This window comes from Maylandia zebra, linkage group LG11, assembly GCF_041146795.1.
Source record: "Maylandia zebra isolate NMK-2024a linkage group LG11, Mzebra_GT3a, whole genome shotgun sequence".
NCBI lineage: Eukaryota > Metazoa > Chordata > Actinopteri > Cichliformes > Cichlidae > Maylandia > Maylandia zebra.
Genome location: NC_135177.1, coordinates 4,095,528 through 4,114,955, shown reverse-complemented (window position 1 = coordinate 4,114,955; position 19,428 = coordinate 4,095,528). Strand labels below are relative to the sequence as shown.

Genomic DNA, 19,428 nt, shown 5'->3' with positions numbered 1-19,428 from the left:
CACATTTGATAATGTAATAATTAATGCAATAATGTTATATTTTCATCTTTAAAGTATATTTGCCCTTAACTTTTAGAATATACACCTAAACATATATACATAAGCACATAAACAGGGTATTAATAGCTTTGTTTGTATCTCTGTGTGGAGCATGTGATGAACTGGTGAGCTGTACAAGGTGTAACAGCTGTCATAGGTGCCACCTATGACAGTTGGGATACAGCCCAGTCCCACCTTAACCCCCCACTGCGAAGTGGTTATGCTTAGTTAGGTGGATGGACATATTACGAATTCCCTATCACCTCCAAAGAGGTGTTATGTTTTATGTTCCTTGAACTTGAGTACTCCTCCACAGACCTTGGAGTTTGAAAGTTCTGAGAATTATTTTATTTGTTCCAAGGACTTTGATTGTGTCTAAAATATGCTGGAGCCGCTCTTCCAGTTTGGGTGTTTTAAAGCTAAGACTGCCATATCCCGGCTCATAGCTTATGGTAACTGCTGTCTGGGCCTGATTTGGCCAGATTTCACAACACTGCTAACAACTGGCAACATAACGTGGACCTGTAAGGCAGCCACACTTACTCCAAATCAGCACCGCCAGTCAAGGTCAAAGATGGTCTACAGCAGTGGTCTCCAACCCCCGGGCCACGGACCGGGACTGGTTTGTGAGACATTTGGTACCGAGCCGCGAGAGTTGAGGCTCGGGTGTGAAATTTATGGTTTTCAGATTTTTTTATTGTTTTTTATTGTTATCGTTTCAATTGTTTTTATCATTAACTCGGTTTCCCTGAGTCTTTTCCCGTGTGTTATGAATAAATCTTCTTTTTAGTGGTATCAGTACTGGTTTTATTTTGTTGTATTTATCCACACCACCTTAAAGGCCATGAAAAAATTGTTGGACATAAACCAGTCCGTAACGCAAAAAAGGTTGGGGACCACTGGTCTACAGGTGAAGGGCACATTTGGGCCACAGATTCGTTATAGAGTTAGAACACCTTAAAACATAAGGAGGAAAGTACAGATATGTTTACTGCAAAGTAGTGTTTACTTTTAAGGTAGACTAACAGTTAAAGATGAACTACAGAGTATCAGTTATTGCCAATTCCCAGATGCTGATAGAGGACTAAAACTAAAAGTTGGGGGTTAAAAGTGGAATTGAGAAGTGTCCACAGGGTAATGACACCCTGTGACTGTGTTTGCACATCTTCATTGTTGATAACAGCAGACATCAGGACACCTCAATCCCCACATGTCCTCCCTGTAATTACCACTAGGAGGCTGAAATGAAAGCGTCACCCCAGCTGACAACTGAGTTTCACTGGAAACCTGTCACACGATTCTCAGCACCGCTTTCCTTTCTGTCATTGTCATCTCTTTTCCTTCTGCCTCTATCTATCCCCCTGCAGTCGCTGTCTATGCTGCGCTCATTTTAAACGCCTGTGGGCTGTTGGTGTGATTCTTCAGCGCAGAAGTAAGTAAATAAATAAATAAAATAAAATTAAATAAATAAAATACCACCACACACCTTTAGGGCACAATTACCCAATGCCAGCTACTATTTGTGGAGTTTTTCCACAATCATTTCCTGAGGGAAGGGGATAGAAAGTCCACACAGCACATCCCTCCCCCAAGTAATGGATTTATGATACCCTCTCAACCTTCCATATGGACCCATTGGCTAAATATACATAATCAACTCACAAATACCCCCCTGAGCACCTCCTGACTGATTTAACCAAACATGTCCCACAACATACATGCATTTCACACAGGGTCATGCACACTTTTAATATTCAGTATATAACACTGACTGCATTCATATAAAATCGACATTTACTTGACACTGTATGAGATTCGTTGCCTTCTAACATCTCACAAGTTTGTGTCTGCCTCTATTAATAGTAACTTATCTTCTGCCTGAAGCATATTGTGAATTCTTACTGTAGTCCTTTGGCTCTTTCTACTCATATATCTGAGCGTGAAAGTCTAATCTTGATCTTGATGATAGTTGCTTAAAAAAGATACTCCAGGGCTTTGTCACTCTTCAAGTAGGACATTTTTTTCTTGACATTTGATTTTGCAGAAGCCTGTGGCTCACACCACCGACACCTCTGGGCAGAGGAGCAAGCAAGTCTTGAGAAAGTATGTGAAGCACTGAAACTGACAACTGGCTGAAATATCACTCACTTTTACTGAAAAAATGTTAAACACTATTAATAAAGATATTTATTGCTTGCAGCTATGCAATCATTTACCCCTACATAACAAATATATGGCGTGGGTTTTTGTTTTTTTAGCTCTTCCCCTACAGGTATGGCTGCTTTCATTGACAGGTACTAAATCAGTTGCACATGGCATTTTTATTTCATTTTATTTCTTATAAAAAAAATTTAAAAAGTGAAAATGAGTTGGCATAGGCAGTGTAAAATCAGTGACATATCTTCAGGTTCTGAAAACTGATGCCAATATGAAAGCACTTAAACATGCATTCTTTCCACTGGCCAGCAGGGGCAACCCAGAAACAAATAGAGGTTGGAGGGGAGACCATTCCCAATGTGTAACATACCTACGATTTGTCACGTCCCGAGGCATCCCATAGGAACGCGAAAGGTGACGCTCCCGGCGGTAACACGGTTCCAGGCGTGTATTCCAACCCTAACCCTAACCACAACCTTAACCCTATCAGATAGTTCTTTCCAAAGTGATTCATGATGAGAAAGTAAAATAAATGTAGGGTGTACAAATAGATGTACATGTGTAGATTCATTCCAAACAGTTCTCATGTTTCCATATGTGTAACATACAGACGGGTTGTCACATAGCGTTGGTATGTTATGTTTTGGGATGAGAACATGTTGTGGAGGGAAGACAGCCTCTGTGCTCTGTAACCTTGGTAAATACTTTATGGGCTTTATGTGCTGTCCGTGATATGGTCACTGGCCACATCCATAGCTGACATGCTAGTTGGATCCACCAAAACGTAACTGTGGAAATGTTCAGACTTCATAACACAACATCAGTAATAAGATAAGATAAGATAAGATAACCTTTATTAGTCCCACACGTGGGAAATTTGTTTTGTCACAGCAGGAAGTGGACAGTGCAAAAGTTATGACGCAAAAATTAGAATACAATAAGAATAAATACAGTACACAGCTGTACAGAATAGAATAAAATAAAATAATATACTATATACAGTAGAATAAAATAGAATAAAAATATACAATAAGATAAAAATAGAATACGAATGCTATATACAACTGAGTAAAAATACAACGATGCCAGAAAGGATTATTGCACTTAGTGTTATTGCACATGTGTGGATGTGTGTGTTTGTTCAGTTAAAGTCTTTGTTGTGGAGTCTGACAGCAGTGGGGAGGAAAGACCAATCAATACGTGGTTAGTATTGGTTACCAATTGGTGGGTTAGCCATCTTTTTGTACTGTCTGTGTGAGTTGGTAAATATATTTGAGTGGAATAAAGTCTATGAAATCTGGGAATAGACGAGTTATGCAGCAAGAAAGCTCAAACCTGGGGCTCCTACAGGCTTTGGGGCACTTTTCCCTGCTGGTAATAAGGCCTTGCCGATGCTTAATATCTACAGTGAATTAATGGATCTTGAGTGAGAATTTGTGCATGGCTTTCTATCTCTCTGTGTGTGTGTGTGTGTGTGCTATATCACTCTGTGATTGTGTGTCCCTGATGGCTGGCCAGGGTGTACATGGCTGATTACACACATTGACAGGCCCACTTCATCAATGTATAGTGAGCCTGTGGCAGCTACCTGCACCCTTCTTTTACTCACAAAGCACTTTCTTTTTTTCTTTTTACAGTGAGCTGCGTCTCTGTTTCCTGCCCCAAACTTTCAGTTTCTCCGTTTTTACAAAACCCTTATTTTGGTCTGCATGTTATTTCTGCTACGTGACCCTACATTAAAGTAATGGGCTGTGGTATTTTCATTGAAATTAGAGTCTGTTTTGCTGCTCTTATGCTGATGGAAAGTATAGCTAGCTCATAAAACTTTTAACATTTGGTGTTCTGAAAATGGTTCTTTCACCAAGAAAAATCATTGAGTGTGCAGCAAGTGAGGCATGTTGTTTCCCATTTCTTTGGCAGAAATGAAAGACTTGGGTAGTTAGCATGAGCAGTGGCTGAACAGACAGTGAAAACAGTGCCAGCTGCAGAAACTCAAACTTCATCAACATTAAAAAAAAATATAATCTGCTCATTCAGCACAGGCAGAGATGAAGCATTCAGAGACGACTCCAGAGAGGGCAGATGGTGGAGAGGGTAAATTAAAGGCCAACAACAAAAATCACTTCCAACACATTCAGTCTTCATTAGACACCAGAGAAGGGGGAAGCGGGACAACAGATTCTTAATTTGGTGCCTTTTGTCACTTTTTGCCCACACTGTGCTCTCTTTGACCCGGAGTCATGCTCACGACTGCAATTTAATATTTTGCTCCACAGAAGGTTGGTGTCTAAAACTCTGGGGAGCCAACAGAGCTGTCACTACTGTAGCTGAGATCAGAGGCACACTGTTTACAACACTGATCAAAAAGGCTCTTTTCAATATTGTTCACCTGTAAATGCAAATGTACAGCATATTTACCCCTTCAGATTAAAAGCTGTGTTTGAGTCTAGTCAATTTGATTGGATAGACCAATCAAATTGACTAGACTCAACATTTCAAACAGGTAACATCCCAGGTGAAACAAGACTTTAAAGATGCTCCTGGCTACTGAGGCATTGAAAGCTGTAAATGTCCTCAAGGGAGAAAAGTGGGCAGCCAACAATTTTCTGGAGCAGTGAAAATGACCCTCTGGAGTGTCTCCTGTCTACTGAGGAGCAGCTGGTGAACCATGCAGAGAAGTAATAGCTCAGCAGATTCTCAGTGGAATAGCAGACACGAGCAGTTTTTTAGCCAAGATGTTCTTTCAGAGAAACAGAGGAGTCGCTGTTGACTACCATTTTTCTATGTGTATTTTCAATTTACGCTTAGATTTCAAGGTTGATTTCTTTCTCTTCTTTCTTGAGTGTGTCTCTTTCACTGCATAAAAGCTACCAGCCACACTAGCTAACATGACCCAAAGGAGTCTATCTCATATAGCCCCCGATGCTAATTATCTCTTATTCCATGTTGACAAAGATAACTGATTGATTTATTTTTTGATGAGCAAAGTTCAGGAACAGGGCATGATTTACGGAGGATTTAGAATTGAACCACCAAGCTAGGTTCCTTCTGGTTAGTGAACACAAAAAACTGTGAGCTAACTAACGTTGTAAATATGGCCTGGGTTTTACTAAGTATCTGTATTTTGCTGAGAATATTTATAAAAAGAACATTTAATATACCTGACCTTTATTTTACTTTTAATATCTTTTTTAGATAATCCAGTATGGTAAAATATAGCTACTAATTATAGCACGCTAATACAATATTACTAAATAATATTAAATGTTACAAAAATTTAAAAGCAATTAAAAAATTTGAATCTTTAATGAAGTCTTTTCTGTTTCTAGCAACCAAAATATTTAGTTTATGAGATGTTTTTTGTATAATTATTTTCTCATTACCATGACGCCACGTGAATCCTCAATAACATATGTATACAATAATATGTAATACACCAAGCTGTTCTGGATGATGCTAGCTACCACAGGTGCACTTTACTTGCAGGTGCCATCAACAGTTTTACAGATATTTATGCAGAGAGCCTTTAACTTAGGACTGTTGGATCTGAGATTTTTATTTACAGATTATCTAAATCACATCCCTCTGAAGTGTAGGGTTATTAAAACACAGTGCCTAACTAGTCACTGAACATGACAACAGCTAAGACCGCCAGTTTTACACGTGCTAAAGGAAAACTGAAAACTGTGTGAAGTGTTGCAGGGCACAAAACAATAACTCTATAAGAGCTTTAACAGTTACTTTTTGTTGATTGTTTTGGTTTTAAGCCTGCTCTCATTAACCTCACGTCAAATGGCAGATGGCTCTGAGAAAATTCTCTTAAAAAATGTTGCATCAAACATCAGCAACATTAGACTAGCTGTAACAAAATCATATACATACACATACTATTTTCATCACTATTTTTTCATTTTCACAGTCACCACATGACCTAAACCAGAAAGCATCTGGCCTCATATCTACAGGCAAGACAGGCAAGACGGTTAAGAAGAGTCAGGGTGACCTTTTGGCTCCATTGCTGACAGCCACTATTATGGACAGGATTAGTAGGGAGTATATCAGAGGGGCAGCTCAGGTTGGATGGTTAAGGGCTAAAGTAGGAGAGACTGAGCTGGTTTGGACATGTGCGGCGGAGAGAGACTGGGTATACTGGGAGAAAGATGTTAGCTGTTCAGTTTGACAACGCTGTGTACTTGATTTTACGTATTTTTGTTGAAGTAAAATGAAATTACACATTTTCTGGTTCTTACAATTGTTCACATTTGCAGCCGTGGTGAACTTACTCTTTAACAATTATTTTGTATTTTATAGGTTGCCAGTGTTACTAAATTTTATTTATTTAGATTTAATCTCTGTATTCCTTATTTTAAGCCAACAAAATAAATAGAGTAGATTTAATATTTCTGGTGTTGGTACTTAAAGTTAACCTTATGAAACCATTCAATATCTCTACAAGCATAATTTCACAAATTGCCTGGGTTTATTTTAAAACAATCTTACCAGTTTTTTCTCAAATTTGCATTTTTTCTGAAAGACTGTGGTCTCGTTGGACGCACTGGAGTTAATGTGAATTGTTCAGGGAAAACAGGAAAGAGCTGCAGCGAGCAGCTTTTACTGTAACAGAAGCCGAGTCTATAGCCACTGGCTGTACCATCCCTCAGGATTAAATCTCCCGTTTCTTCGGGACGGAAGTGAGACAGTAGCAAATAACACTCTTCTTCCACTTCTCTTAAGTCAATGACCTGAAAAGACCTACGATAAAGTTGTGGAGGGAAAGAGGGAAAACACTGAGGGCCACAGACACTGAACAGTTGACAGAGGCTATCACTGTCAGAGGATACATGCTGACCCACGCCATCCATCACACAGAGAGGAGAGGAGAGGAGAGGAGAGGAGGGGAGAGGAGAGGAGGGGAGAGAAGAAGAGCTGGAAAAAGATGAAAGGGCAAGGGAGGACGAGAAAGCAGCATTAAGAGCAATGGCTCTCAGAAGAAAAGAGCACAGATGATCAAAATTTGAGAAGAGAAAACTTGTGAGGTTGAAGAGGGAGATGATGAAAAAGGAGGAGAGCTAAATCAAGCACTATAGATCTAAGAAAAAAATGGGGAAGAGGGAAAAAAAGAAGTAAGACAAAGGAGAAGAGAAATTTAAGAAGACAAAGAGAGGAGAGCAAAGAAAATGAGATATTTGTACAAAAAAAAATTTGTGGGGGAAAAGGACAAATTGATTTATAAGAAATTAAATAAGGGAAAATAAGTAAATACAAAATGTGAAATAAGAAATGTCAGTTATTCTGCGCTCTTTCAAACGGATCTAGCCTGTTTTCTTAATTGTCTTTCTTAGCCCACTGTTAGCTCCACATGAAGGAGCATAACAGCAAATTAACAAGTGCTCAAGTCGACAAAATATGCCGAGCTCAGTATCCAACTGCAGCATCGTGTAAGTGCAGTAAAACAACATCGTAGATGTAATGAGGTGAAACGTGGAGGGGTCACAAATAAATGCTTCACTTCAGCAGAGCTGTTGTACAGCACAGCTGACAATGGCAGATTGGAAAGTCAGCGCTTTAAGGCCACATGTTTTCCATTTTGGAAAAGACAAAAAAGTTTCCAAAGATGACAAATTGCTGCCAGATGACCTCTAAATGTATGCTAGGAGAACTTGTGCACTTTTCCTGCGCTGTAAAACAAAACAAAAAAGGTAAAAAAAAAAAAAAATGTAATTTCACAATATTAGTTAATACTGTATATATAAATATGTGAATTTTGATGCAATGAGAAAAAGATATCAGTAAATATAGTTTCTATGATTTTACATAAATGTATTTAATTGTTTTCACCATAAAAAAGAGTACAGCATTTACATGAATTAATACACTGTCCAAATAATTACTATAATTTCACAGAGTTTTTTAAAGCATCTTTTTAAATTATTGACAAAAAATGGTAAAATTAGAGAAAAGTCAAACTAATAGAAATGCCTATTCTCTATAGATTTATTCTTAAGATATTTTAAAAAGATACAATAAATATTAAATGCATGGATAATTTCATATACGTTAACACATATGTTTCTAATTTTCCAAAATCTTTTCATACATTGTAGTTCTGGGCTAAAGGATGCTGGGCCTTTGTCAGAAATAGACTCCACGAGGATGGCATAGTTTGGTCAGAATAGAGTGGGATAGCTGGGGTATCATTTTATTGTATTAAACTATTAACATTGATTAAATGAACAAGATTCACATGAAATGACATCACAAAACAGGAGCCTAAATCTAGTGTAAATCTAAAGCTTTAGATATGAGAGGTGGACACAAATGTAAAGATGATATTTTTCTAACACGAGAGCTGACTTTAAGCATACACTAACATATCCCACACATGAGCTGGGACACTCTCTGATCATCCTTTATGTAAAACCCTTTGATCACGAGGACTCGTCGAAGAGACCTGAGTAAATTGAATCCAACTTGAAACTTGTGAGCTGCCTTAAGCAATCAAGCAATTGAATTTGCCTACTTTGATGCTGTGGACTCTTGCTAAATATCCTTACATTAGTTCACATCTAAATTACACTTTGGAAGCCATCCTTTCCTCTCGGTTTGTTAGGATTCCTTACCCCTAAACACAAATAATACTGGCACGAGCTACAAAGAAAAGGAGAACCATCACTCGAGGTCAGACCTTAAAGTTCGACTTCAAGGAGGTTTTAAAACAGAGCAAATCTTCACTGAAGGTAAAACTACTCTACAATGAACTCTCGGATCAGATGTCAGATGTTTTAAATAGAAATATAAACGTTCAAACAAGGTAGGAAGAACATATTTTAGAAATCGTCTACCTCTTTGTTTGTTTTCTTATCGGCCTGACGGTTCAGCAAATAGCCAATGCGCTGTACAGCATCAACATGAAAAACAATAGCGCTGCTATTCAGTGCTGCGTAGCTGATCCTACATCTGGAGAAGTGTGCCGTTCAGTGGGGAGAGTGGTAATAACCCTGATTAGTTCCAGTGTTGATGGCTGCTTGTGGAGCTTCCAGGGGAGAGTTGAATAGAGATGGAAATCAGGGCTTAGCTACGGATGATTATCTAGCCACTCCAGATCAAAGATTTCCCTCTGTCTCATCACAAAGGATGAAGAAAAGATCATTTCATCCCATGCTGTGAAACTACCTGTGCCTGTTTTCTTGAAATATGCTGAAAAAGGTCAGCAGAGCTGTCTGCATTTAAGCAAACAGACATCAGACACACGCATATGTGCAGACATATGATCATTATTTCATATGTGGCTATACAAAATGAGCCAGAGAGGTGATTTATAAAACAAAACGCTTATGAAAATGCTTCTGAGACTACGCATGGAGCTATGATTATTTAATGAATTAATTAATGAAGTGCCAGGAGTTTGGAAAGTGCAGAAATTGCAGCATAATGTGTTGATAAGAACTCATATTTTTAGCCAATAGGAGGGTCACACTACTGCTGAGAAATCTGTGGAGGAAGCAGAGTGAACCATCTGTGAATTCACAAGCAAGGTGTCTGTGTGCAGTATGTGCGTGGGGGGGAAATGCCATGAACAGGCCTACGTGCATGTGGCTCATTTCTGTGGCATTTCTTTAACTCGCAGCACGACAGAGGGAAAGAGATGCCGTGGTCGTGAAGATAAGTTGGGCTTCTTTTGAAAGCTTGGTCTGTTCAGTTATAATGAAGCCTTTGAACATTCAGCTAATACCTGCAGATTTTTGCCAGAAGCTTTTTTTCACATTTTTGTGATTTCCTGTTGAATGAAAAAAGGCACGCATTGATTAAAACACTGAAAACAGACATTTTAAGAATGAGCCACATATGTCTGAATTCCCGACTACCCAAGAGGTTAAACCAAAGAAATAAGGTTGATAAAAACAGAGAAATATTGAAGAAACCGATGTTCTGATTTCACAACGTTCCAAAGTCTCAGAGTGCAAACAGAAGCCTCACATTATAAAATAATATTCAAACCCCAGCTTAATGTCTGAGCAGCTGAAAATTCAGTTTTAATCAAACTGTGACACACAAAAAGCATGTCCCATTGTTGTACTTACTTTTCACATGTGGGATGCTACATTTTTTGCATGATGCAGTTGGGTAAAAATCTCAGTATGTCCAAAGTCCACTTTCTCCATTGGTCCATTATGATGTTTTGTGTTGCCTATTTAAGGCATCTGTTTGTTTTTTGTTCTTTTTTTTAATTAGTGGAAATAAAATGTCCAAAATACAAATTTACCTTAATATATTTCTTGGATATTTGTGCAAATTAGTAACTACGCAGCCATTTAATCATTTCTAATTTGCATATTTAAAAATATTATAAAATAACTCTTTTTATGTGAGAAATCAACTGTGATATCACCAAATTCTTTTTTTTCTTTTTAGTAAAAATCTACAGAATCTTCAATTCAGCAACACTTACTTCCAGAAATTGCATTTTTATTCCTGTGTGTGTTTTTACAGAGTGGGTGTACTATTCAGTCTGATTTACAGAACATGTACCTAAAGGCATGACTTGTTGACAGTATTTATCATTTTTATGATTCTAATGTCAAGAATAAAATTGAACCTGAGTAATGTTAATATTTCTGCTCCAGAACACACACATTTGCACACTTGGATAATACCTCATTAGCATACTTAAACATAGAAATTCAGAAAAAATTATGGCTTTAACACAAGTTATCAAGCAGCTCTGACCTGAAATGACTAAACAGAAAAAACTCTCATGCTAAGCCTTTAATATTAATATTTTTTTATTTTTACACTATCTGTGTGTGTGTGTGTGTGTGTGTGTGTGTGTGTGTGTGTATTAAACAGAGTCTGCTGGGTCTTTTTGTCATCACGGGTTTTCCAAGAAGCAGACTGAGGTGTGAAGGTGTTTCCTCTGCTTCTCTTACACACTTGCTAACATGAAGATAAAAATAGCAATCAACCAAGAGAATCGTGCTAATTGAAGACCTTAGCTCACAGCCATGCAGTGCAGATCCAACATACTGTAACTGCTACTACACAAGGGTTCCACCAATATGGGCTGCTAACCAGAAGTCAAATTGAATCATTTTAATGCCTTAAACAAACAAGGTCTAGGAAATAGCACTGGTCTGACTTTACCCCCAGTGTATGAAAAAAACTGCCCATCTTTGTAAAACAGCTCCTATATTCATGAGCAGCATGTCCTTTAGGACAGAGACACTGAAAGTCACCTCAAGGCTACACCTTTTCCAGAGAGCTGCCTAAATGTTTAAAGAGCATGAAGCCTAAAAATGGAAAAAGTCTACTAAGATTCCAGAACTCATTTAAAGGAGAGGCCTGCCAAAGGAAGCAAGAAGAACAAACACTGACAGGACAGAATGCTACCATGTAGCTCAGCATTATCTGAAAAACAACAACAACCCAAAACTGTTCTGGTCTGAAAGATAAGAGAAGTATTTTAATCTTAAATCACACTGAAAGCATAGACTGAAACAGACACATAATTAGACAACTCCAGCATGGCCTTGTAAATAACTGGTAGGGGGTGAACCTATTACTGCATATAAAGAGATGTCCAACGAGTGTATATTAGTGGCAGTGCTGTGTTAAACATTTGCTACCAGTGTTGAATCTGCGTGGCACTTTTTCAAAATGCACCTGAAGATTTAACCCTGTGAAAAAATGTGTTTTTAATGTGTTTGGATGAGAGGGGAAACATCTTCAAAAAAACCTAAAAAGTAGTCCAGTTGCTTTAATGCAAGTTCATTTGAATTTTTAAGTGTTTAAGAAAGCATGCAGCAGCAGCTGGTTTGGCTTGCAATGTTAAAATCTACCAGTTATTCAGCCTTTTGTATATCCTGAGAGCTGCACTTAGTTTCTTTTGACTGGATTCAAGGACAGACTGAACTTGTTCTTGTCTAACTGTAGCAACTGAGGAAGTGCCTCCAATTACAGAGGATGTGCAGTGTATAATCATGTCATCATTAACATTCCCAATAAAATAAATCGAACCACGTACAGGTCCCTGTGGTTGTGTTTTATTTCACTTAAATACAGTTCATCGTTTCAGTTGCCTAACCTAATCGGTCTCCAGGTCTTCAAGTTCTGATTCTGCAAAAGTGAGGGGTTTTTTTTATTTACATTTCATTTTCACTTAATTAATTTTGCGTTTGTTTGGTTGGATTTACGCACAAAAAAGAATTCACAGTTTACTCAGAAAGTCCTCATCAATTTTGTTGGTGTCTTCCATAGTCGTGAGTCTCTCCCCATCAATTATATAACTAATGATCTAAAAATAAAGAACACCAGGACAGTCAGCTTTGTGTTTCACTTAGACTGAAGCCTCAGGTGCCCTTAATCTGTTTCAACAACACTATCCTCAGCGTGAAAGGCAGTGGTAAAATCATGTTGTTGCTTATTCAGATAGCTCAATACTCTGAAGCCTTCTTTCTTTGGAATGGTGAGCAGTGTCAAGTGCCTTGGATAAATCAATAAACCAGTACTACAAAACATGCTTTCCTAACCAAAGACTTAATTATACCACTGACCGCCTTTAAGTCTGCGGTACCAGTACGATGCTGTTTTCTTCTCACTTTAGTTCATTGCTTATCCTCTCTGGTTATTGGAGTTTAGGTATCTGCCATTTGCCCTTGACTGGGCATAGTATTCCTCCTAATATTATTATTGTTAGTAGTAGTAATCATAATGCTAATAATATCACTAATATTAGTAGTATCATTGTGTCATTTCAACACGCACTTTTAAAAAAACTCAGGAAATCTACAAATTTGGTGACCAGTGCACGATGCTGACCTTCGTGGTATACAGAGTGAAGTTTAGTTAATTTCAGTTTTGCTCCTCTGTTCTTCAGACACTTGTTTACAGACAACAGATACCTTACCTTCCTTTTACACCTCAGCACAGGAATGATTAAGTGATTACAACACGTTGCCTTTGCTTTAAAGATGGCTGTCATTCTGTCTGTAAATGAGCAGAGAAATAAACAGGGGTACAGTGCATAAACACTCATCACTTAAAAAGCAGGACTTTTCTCCCCTGAAAACAATATCCAATCACACAGTCTGACAGTCTGTGATGTTAAAACACTTTGCACAGCAGCAACAATTATGACCACAGACACAAATGTGAAACAAAACCAGCATAAAAAAGTGATCGCCACAGTGATTCTGCTTTAGACACACGAATAGAGGCTGTAGCAGGAGACTGCTTCAACAGGATTGTTACCTGTTAAAGTTCAGGGTCTGGCTGCTTGGGTCAGCATGCACTCCGCTTTCACTCTGGGTTCTTGGCTAGCTTAGGATTAGCATGCTGCCTGTGCAAAGAACCAAAGTTGGGTTAGCAGCATAATGTGGTTGTTTGTGTTCTGCAGTTAAAAAAATAAATGTCCATATCCACACTTTAAACTGTCACTTTTTTTCCCTGTGAAACGTGAACTGAAATCAGCCAGTTGCAGCACGAGTGCAAGAACCAATAAGCAGGATCGATAGGCAGACAGGCTGACAATTCCAAGGAATTGGACTACTGGTTTTCTGTAAGAAGCGGTTCTCGATTCCCATCACAAACCATGCTGTTGTTTTGTTTACCTCTCATCATTTCAATACATCACTAGTTGAAGCTTTGCAGAAACAGTGCAAATATCTATCAAAATAATATTTTACAGCGTCTTTTTATGGTTTATATCCAATTTATATTTTGGTGCTAAATTTAGGTGCAAAAAGGAAGGTGATTATCTCCCTTAGAACAGTCACAGACCCCACCACATTAAACGGAGTCTGTGACTGCATACCCACTGCTTGTCAAAAGTCATGCACTGAGTATATGCCTGCTCTAAGTTTTTATTTAGTGTGCTTGTTTTTGTCAGGAATCATGTACAAAAAAAACTTTGTGTCTGAAAAAGGTGTCAGTGCCAGCATTTGGCCTCGAACTAATCATCAGACCAAAAAGCACACTGCCATGACCTCCAAGCTACAGCTACACCTACCTCTAAGTCAGCCAACTATTTTCATAAGCCCTGCTTCACATGTTGTGTTAAGTCAGTGTGGCGGTTATATGGTTGTCAGCCAGTTCCCCCTTCACTCTCACACTTGCACGCGCACACACATACACATTGGCCAAGGCTCATTAAGCTCCTTCCCAAGCTCCTCATTTTGTCCCTAATTAGGGGAACCAATGGTTTTGCAGGATCTGGTCAACCTCTAAGTCACTCCAAGCAAAGATATCCTCCCCACAGTACTGTTGAGAAGCCATTAGAAACTTTCAGGACATTGGATGCTGACATGTTTCACCTTTAAAGCGCCTGTGTGACTAGCCTGTCATTGCTGACTGATTGCTGTGTATTTACTCCAAAACGCAATGGGTGTCACACAAAAAGTGATCTGTGGAGCTCCGAGGCAGCAGAAAGGCACAGTGTGTCTACGTCACACAGCTCTCTGTCTCTAGCTCGCCTTTAATGCATCTTCTATCGTCCCACAGACTGTCTCCTCGTCACCCATCTATTCATCTCCCCTCTCAATGGCTCCCTCTGTTCCCCTCGACTCACTATTTCCTCTTTATCCCTCTGATGTCACAAATTCAGATATGAGCTTCTCTGATAGAACACACACCCTTGGACACTGCAGCTTTGTTTGAAAAGACAGCGATCAGTGGATGCGAAGAACTAGGGAAGGGGAACAAGTCGACAGTGTGGTTATTTTCCAAAGCTGCAGGAGACTGTAAAATGCAGAAACAAAGGGAGACATGTAGGCTAAAAAAAACATGCATGAATGCTTCTGAAAAGGCCTGCGTTGTGTTGCTGCCTTGTCTCATCCCTGTGGCTCGGAGCCAGCCGTGCCTGCCAGGGCACTACTGTTGAGTCTATTTCTGTTATCTGCTCTCTTTCCCACGAAGAAGAAACAGCTGACCGCTAATATCGCTACCTGGGAGGGGGTGCGACAAGACTTCTCAGACCTGGCGCTGTCTCAGAAATACATATGCTTACAAAGGATCACACACTTGGCTCTCGGCTGAGTTTTGTGGCACCCGTTGGGAGGATTTGTTGGCACAGTCGCATAAACACGTACTTGTCTTTCAATGACAAAACCAAAAGAAAAACACAGTCAGTGTTTGGAAGGTCTAAACAACCATTTTGTTTCTTTTGTAGTTAAACTGTTTAGTAGAATTAATTCTGTGTTGACATATGACCCTCAATTCTGCTTCTTTGCCCCTGTAGTGTACGGACGCCTTTTCCTGTTAAAAGGTAGTTCTTCCTCTCCACAGTCACAAAGTGCTTGCTTTGTTACTAACCCTTTTTTTTTCTTCCAAATCTTGACAAACAGGGCACAACTAATAATGATTCTAACTCACCCATTTTAAAAAAATCCAAAAAGTATATTTTGCTTTTATCCGACAGTTGTGGCTGTGGTTGGCAGTCATGATATAGACCTCCCAGGGTTATTAACCTGAACTAACAAATTTAAGTCATCTGAACATTTAACTTAAAAATCAAGAATAAGAAGAGGTCAAAATGTGTTAAAACAACAACCATGAGATTTTGGAGAATGCAACATGTCTTAAACAGAGATAGTGGCATGGGTTCAAAGTAAGGTTTGGTGAGCTTGGAGGGGTGATCGGCTGAATTAAAGTCCCTGACAGTGATGGGGATTTTACATGTGTTAAATGCATCAATAAAGGAGAGCAGAGAGTTGAGTTTAAAATGATAATGCACAGACGACACTTGCAATCAACGCGGCAAGGGTGTATTTAATATAATGTGACCTTTTCAAGCCTACTGTTTGCATCTGACCTGGAATGAATACGCAGCATCGGGCTTTTCAAAGCCAACAAGAATTTCATTATTTTGAGTTCCAATGGTGTTTTATTGCCTTAGGGCTTTTACACAATATCTTGTTGAACAGTTATTGATTCAAGCGCAGAAATGTTGATACAAATCTTTCATATTAATAACTGAGTTCTGATATTTTCATGGGTAGAAACAACATTTCAGTATAAAACATATGAAGGTGCAAAGCCTTCAAGAATTCCCAGTATCAACAGTTTTTTCAATAACGTCATTCAACCTTAGATCACTTGTTGAGATGCCAAACTTTTTTTTAAAATTAAAATATACAGTGCAGTTTTTCAGGGACAGGGAACTTAAAGAGTGGGGGTTATATGTTCCCTGTTGTGTGGTTCATGACTGAAGTCTTATCCGGGGATGGGCTGTGTTTTAGAGCGCCCCCCCAAATTAACATGTCAGAGTTTAATATTTTGATATGCAGAGAAAAGCAATTATCTCTTTAACTATTTTTAAAGTAAAGGAAATCCAATGATAATGGTTATAATAATAATAATAATAATGCAATTTTGAAGTTTTACAGAAACAGCATCGACCATTCATGCTGCATATCCAAGACTGGACATTGCAGCAGTAGCAGAGATGAGGGAGGCTCCTTGCACCAGAAGGGGACAGTGAATGACAACCCATTTTGTTGGCAAATAGGACTGCTGGCGGTCAGTGAGTGATAGCAGGCTGACTGTCACAGAGATGGGCTCAAAGCGCTCATGTGCCTGCTCCGTCTCTGCTTTCACCTCTGCTAGAATTTCACACTGCTTTATCATCACCTATTACTAAACACAGTTTGAGCACATATGTTGTGTTTTACTGCAAGTAAAATCCATAAAGCATAAAAAAGATTCATCATTATATCCAGGATTAAAATTGGCTCGAGGAAACAAATAGGCTAGATGATGTCAAAAAGGGGACGCAGATGATTAGACCGGTTGTGTCTTTATTCATACCATGATGTTAAAAGAACGCAGACTCCAGTAAGCACTGTGGATAGGTACAGGGGATTTGTTTTTGTTTGTTGTTTGAAAACATTAATGTCAAACTCAAATCAGAATAAGAGCGTGTAAATGTAACCCTCTCTCTCTGACAAAGCTTCACACTGCTTTGAAAATGCATAAGCTTTGTATTTCAGCTGGTGGTTATAATATCGCAGTATCTAGAAATGCATTAAAAAAATAACACTGAGAATACGCGTTCAATAACGCGCGTGTGTAACGAGTCAAGTAAAGTTAAGCATATTTACAAAAAAAAAATTAATTTTGCTGAGATTAATCGTCAGAATAAGAGTTGTCCTTACTCATTCTCGGAATTCCCTAAATGACGCTCTGGCTCCAGGTTAACCTCTGTGAATGAGCGACCAGTTGTTAAATTACACGGAGATAAGTGGCGGTTCCTCCCTAGAGGAACGCGCCTTCTTCCATCCTCTGGGGCTCACCAACTAGCTCAGACAGCGACTGTCCACAGCGGTGCGACTGACTGAGCGCAGCACGGTTGGGTGTGACTTGAGCATACAGCGCTACCCTCAACTACACTGGACAGTACAGGGGGTTGCAACACACAATAAATCTACAGGTATTTTGCGAGTTCGGTCATTTTTTTCTCTTTTATTGTGGCAACAAAAAAGGGGAAAAAACGCCTAATGTGAATTCACAAAACAAAACAAGAAGCGCACACACGTCGAAACTAGCTGTGCTGATGAAATATGTGTGCCTTAAACTTCATAGTTAGCAGCAAGAGTTATATTTTTTTAAAGGATAGAGAAAGATTTTACCTTGAGCAAGTTACCAGTCCTTCTGATGCATAATGACAATGGTCAGAGCTCGGTGCGTTCACGGGGATTCGACAATTCCAAAAGACGGTAAGTCCTAAGATAAGTCCACAAAACGTGTGATAATGAACGGAAATCTCTTCCTATAATGAGCCCAATACATGTGACATTACTAGGATGAAGAGGAGGTTAAAACTCAGACAGGAGTTCTGAATGTCTGCTAGTTCCGACTGCGCGCCCAATGCAAGAAACAGGTTCAAAAAATCCCGACTGCCGCTGTTATTTTCTTACATTGTTCCCACAGATAACATCCCCGCTCTTCATTAACTGTGAAAATAAAATCCTCTTTTTAAGACAGTAATATTTTATTTAGTTAAATTCCACAAATTCTATGATTTCCTCTGAGAAAAAGTTATTCTCCAAATCTGAAATTCTCTCTCGTCCGCAGATCGCGCAGCCTTCCAGGTGAATGTGATCGCTGAATGGAGCGGCGCATCAAAGAGGGCTCGCGCGTGTCTCGGGAACCGCCGTCCCCAGCTCGCGGCTCTGGAGCGTCCTTGCCTGCCTGTGTGTCCGCGCGCAGCAACAGCCGGATTCCTTATTTGGAAGCCCGGGGCTCGCGCTGCAGTCAATGGTTTGAAATTGTACCAACATGACTTCCAGGCAAGTGTTTCAAAATAAAATAGGTAAATAGACGCGAAAACGTTGATTGGAGTAATACACACACGTGTGTGTGCGCGCGTTGGTGATGGATGTTTCTGATGTATGTGTGTATGATATATGCATTCTTAAGTACACTCAAAAAACTAATTTACTTACTTTACTCAAAAAGTCACAATTATTTTCACATTCCCAAATTGCATTTTCAATACTGAAATCCCAAAACACATCTTGTTTCTGTTGCACACAAAAGCTGCACCTTTATTAAAAAAAATAAAAAATTAAAAAATTAAATCCTACAATAAACTGAGGTTTCCCCATGGGAGTGCTTTTATATTGAAGGTAAAAGCATCCACTTTCCTGCCAGATTCTGTCTGTACTGTGTTCAAAGCTGAGGGGGAAGGGGGGGGGGGGTGTCACTCAGTAGAAAATTCACCCATCAGCCCCCTCTTCTGGAGTCAAACAGCCTCAATTGGATGTTGTGTCAGGGCAGTGGCACCACCTACATTAACACACAGAGAGGGAATGTTAATAAATGGCCATGCATACATTTTAACAGGTTATATATATTCAATAACTATACACGCATCACACACAGACACACTCTATCTACAGCTACTATTAGTCTCTGGGAAAAATCTCAGTTTCTGCCCCTTTGAAATTATGCCTTTAACCTCTTAATATCAACACACTTAACAACTGGATCAGGGGTATTGTTTGTGTTTGGTTATGCTTTCCATAGAATTTTCACCCTTTTGGAATACTTACATTGAAAAGCATTTGAGACACAAAAAAAAAACCCCTGTAATGTCAACATTTATGGGATGTCATTAGAAATTTAAAATACTAGTTTCTAAAAATATGCATATTAAACTTGTGGCTACAATAAACCCAACCATAATCCATAACCTTAATGTGTTGCTGGTGACCTGGCAGATGGTAACAGGTTTATTAC

General features: G+C 39.0%; 1 protein-coding gene across 8 annotated transcripts in view; it reads right to left on the bottom strand.

Annotated features, from left to right (window-relative positions):
* adgrb1a (adhesion G protein-coupled receptor B1a) overlaps window positions 1-18,387 on the bottom strand; it is a 206,080-nt gene extending 187,693 nt beyond the window's left edge. For 7 of the 8 annotated variants that reach the window (XM_014410906.3, XM_012924834.3, XM_014410908.3 and 4 more), the window contains exon 1: window positions 17,817-18,387. The gene's annotated coding sequence lies outside the window, so the exon portion shown is untranslated. Of the gene's footprint in view, window positions 1-13,099; window positions 13,180-17,816 lie in introns of all 8 variants that reach the window. The other variant, XM_076889693.1, reaches the window with a different exon arrangement.
* Between the last annotated feature and the right edge of the window lie 1,041 nt (window positions 18,388-19,428).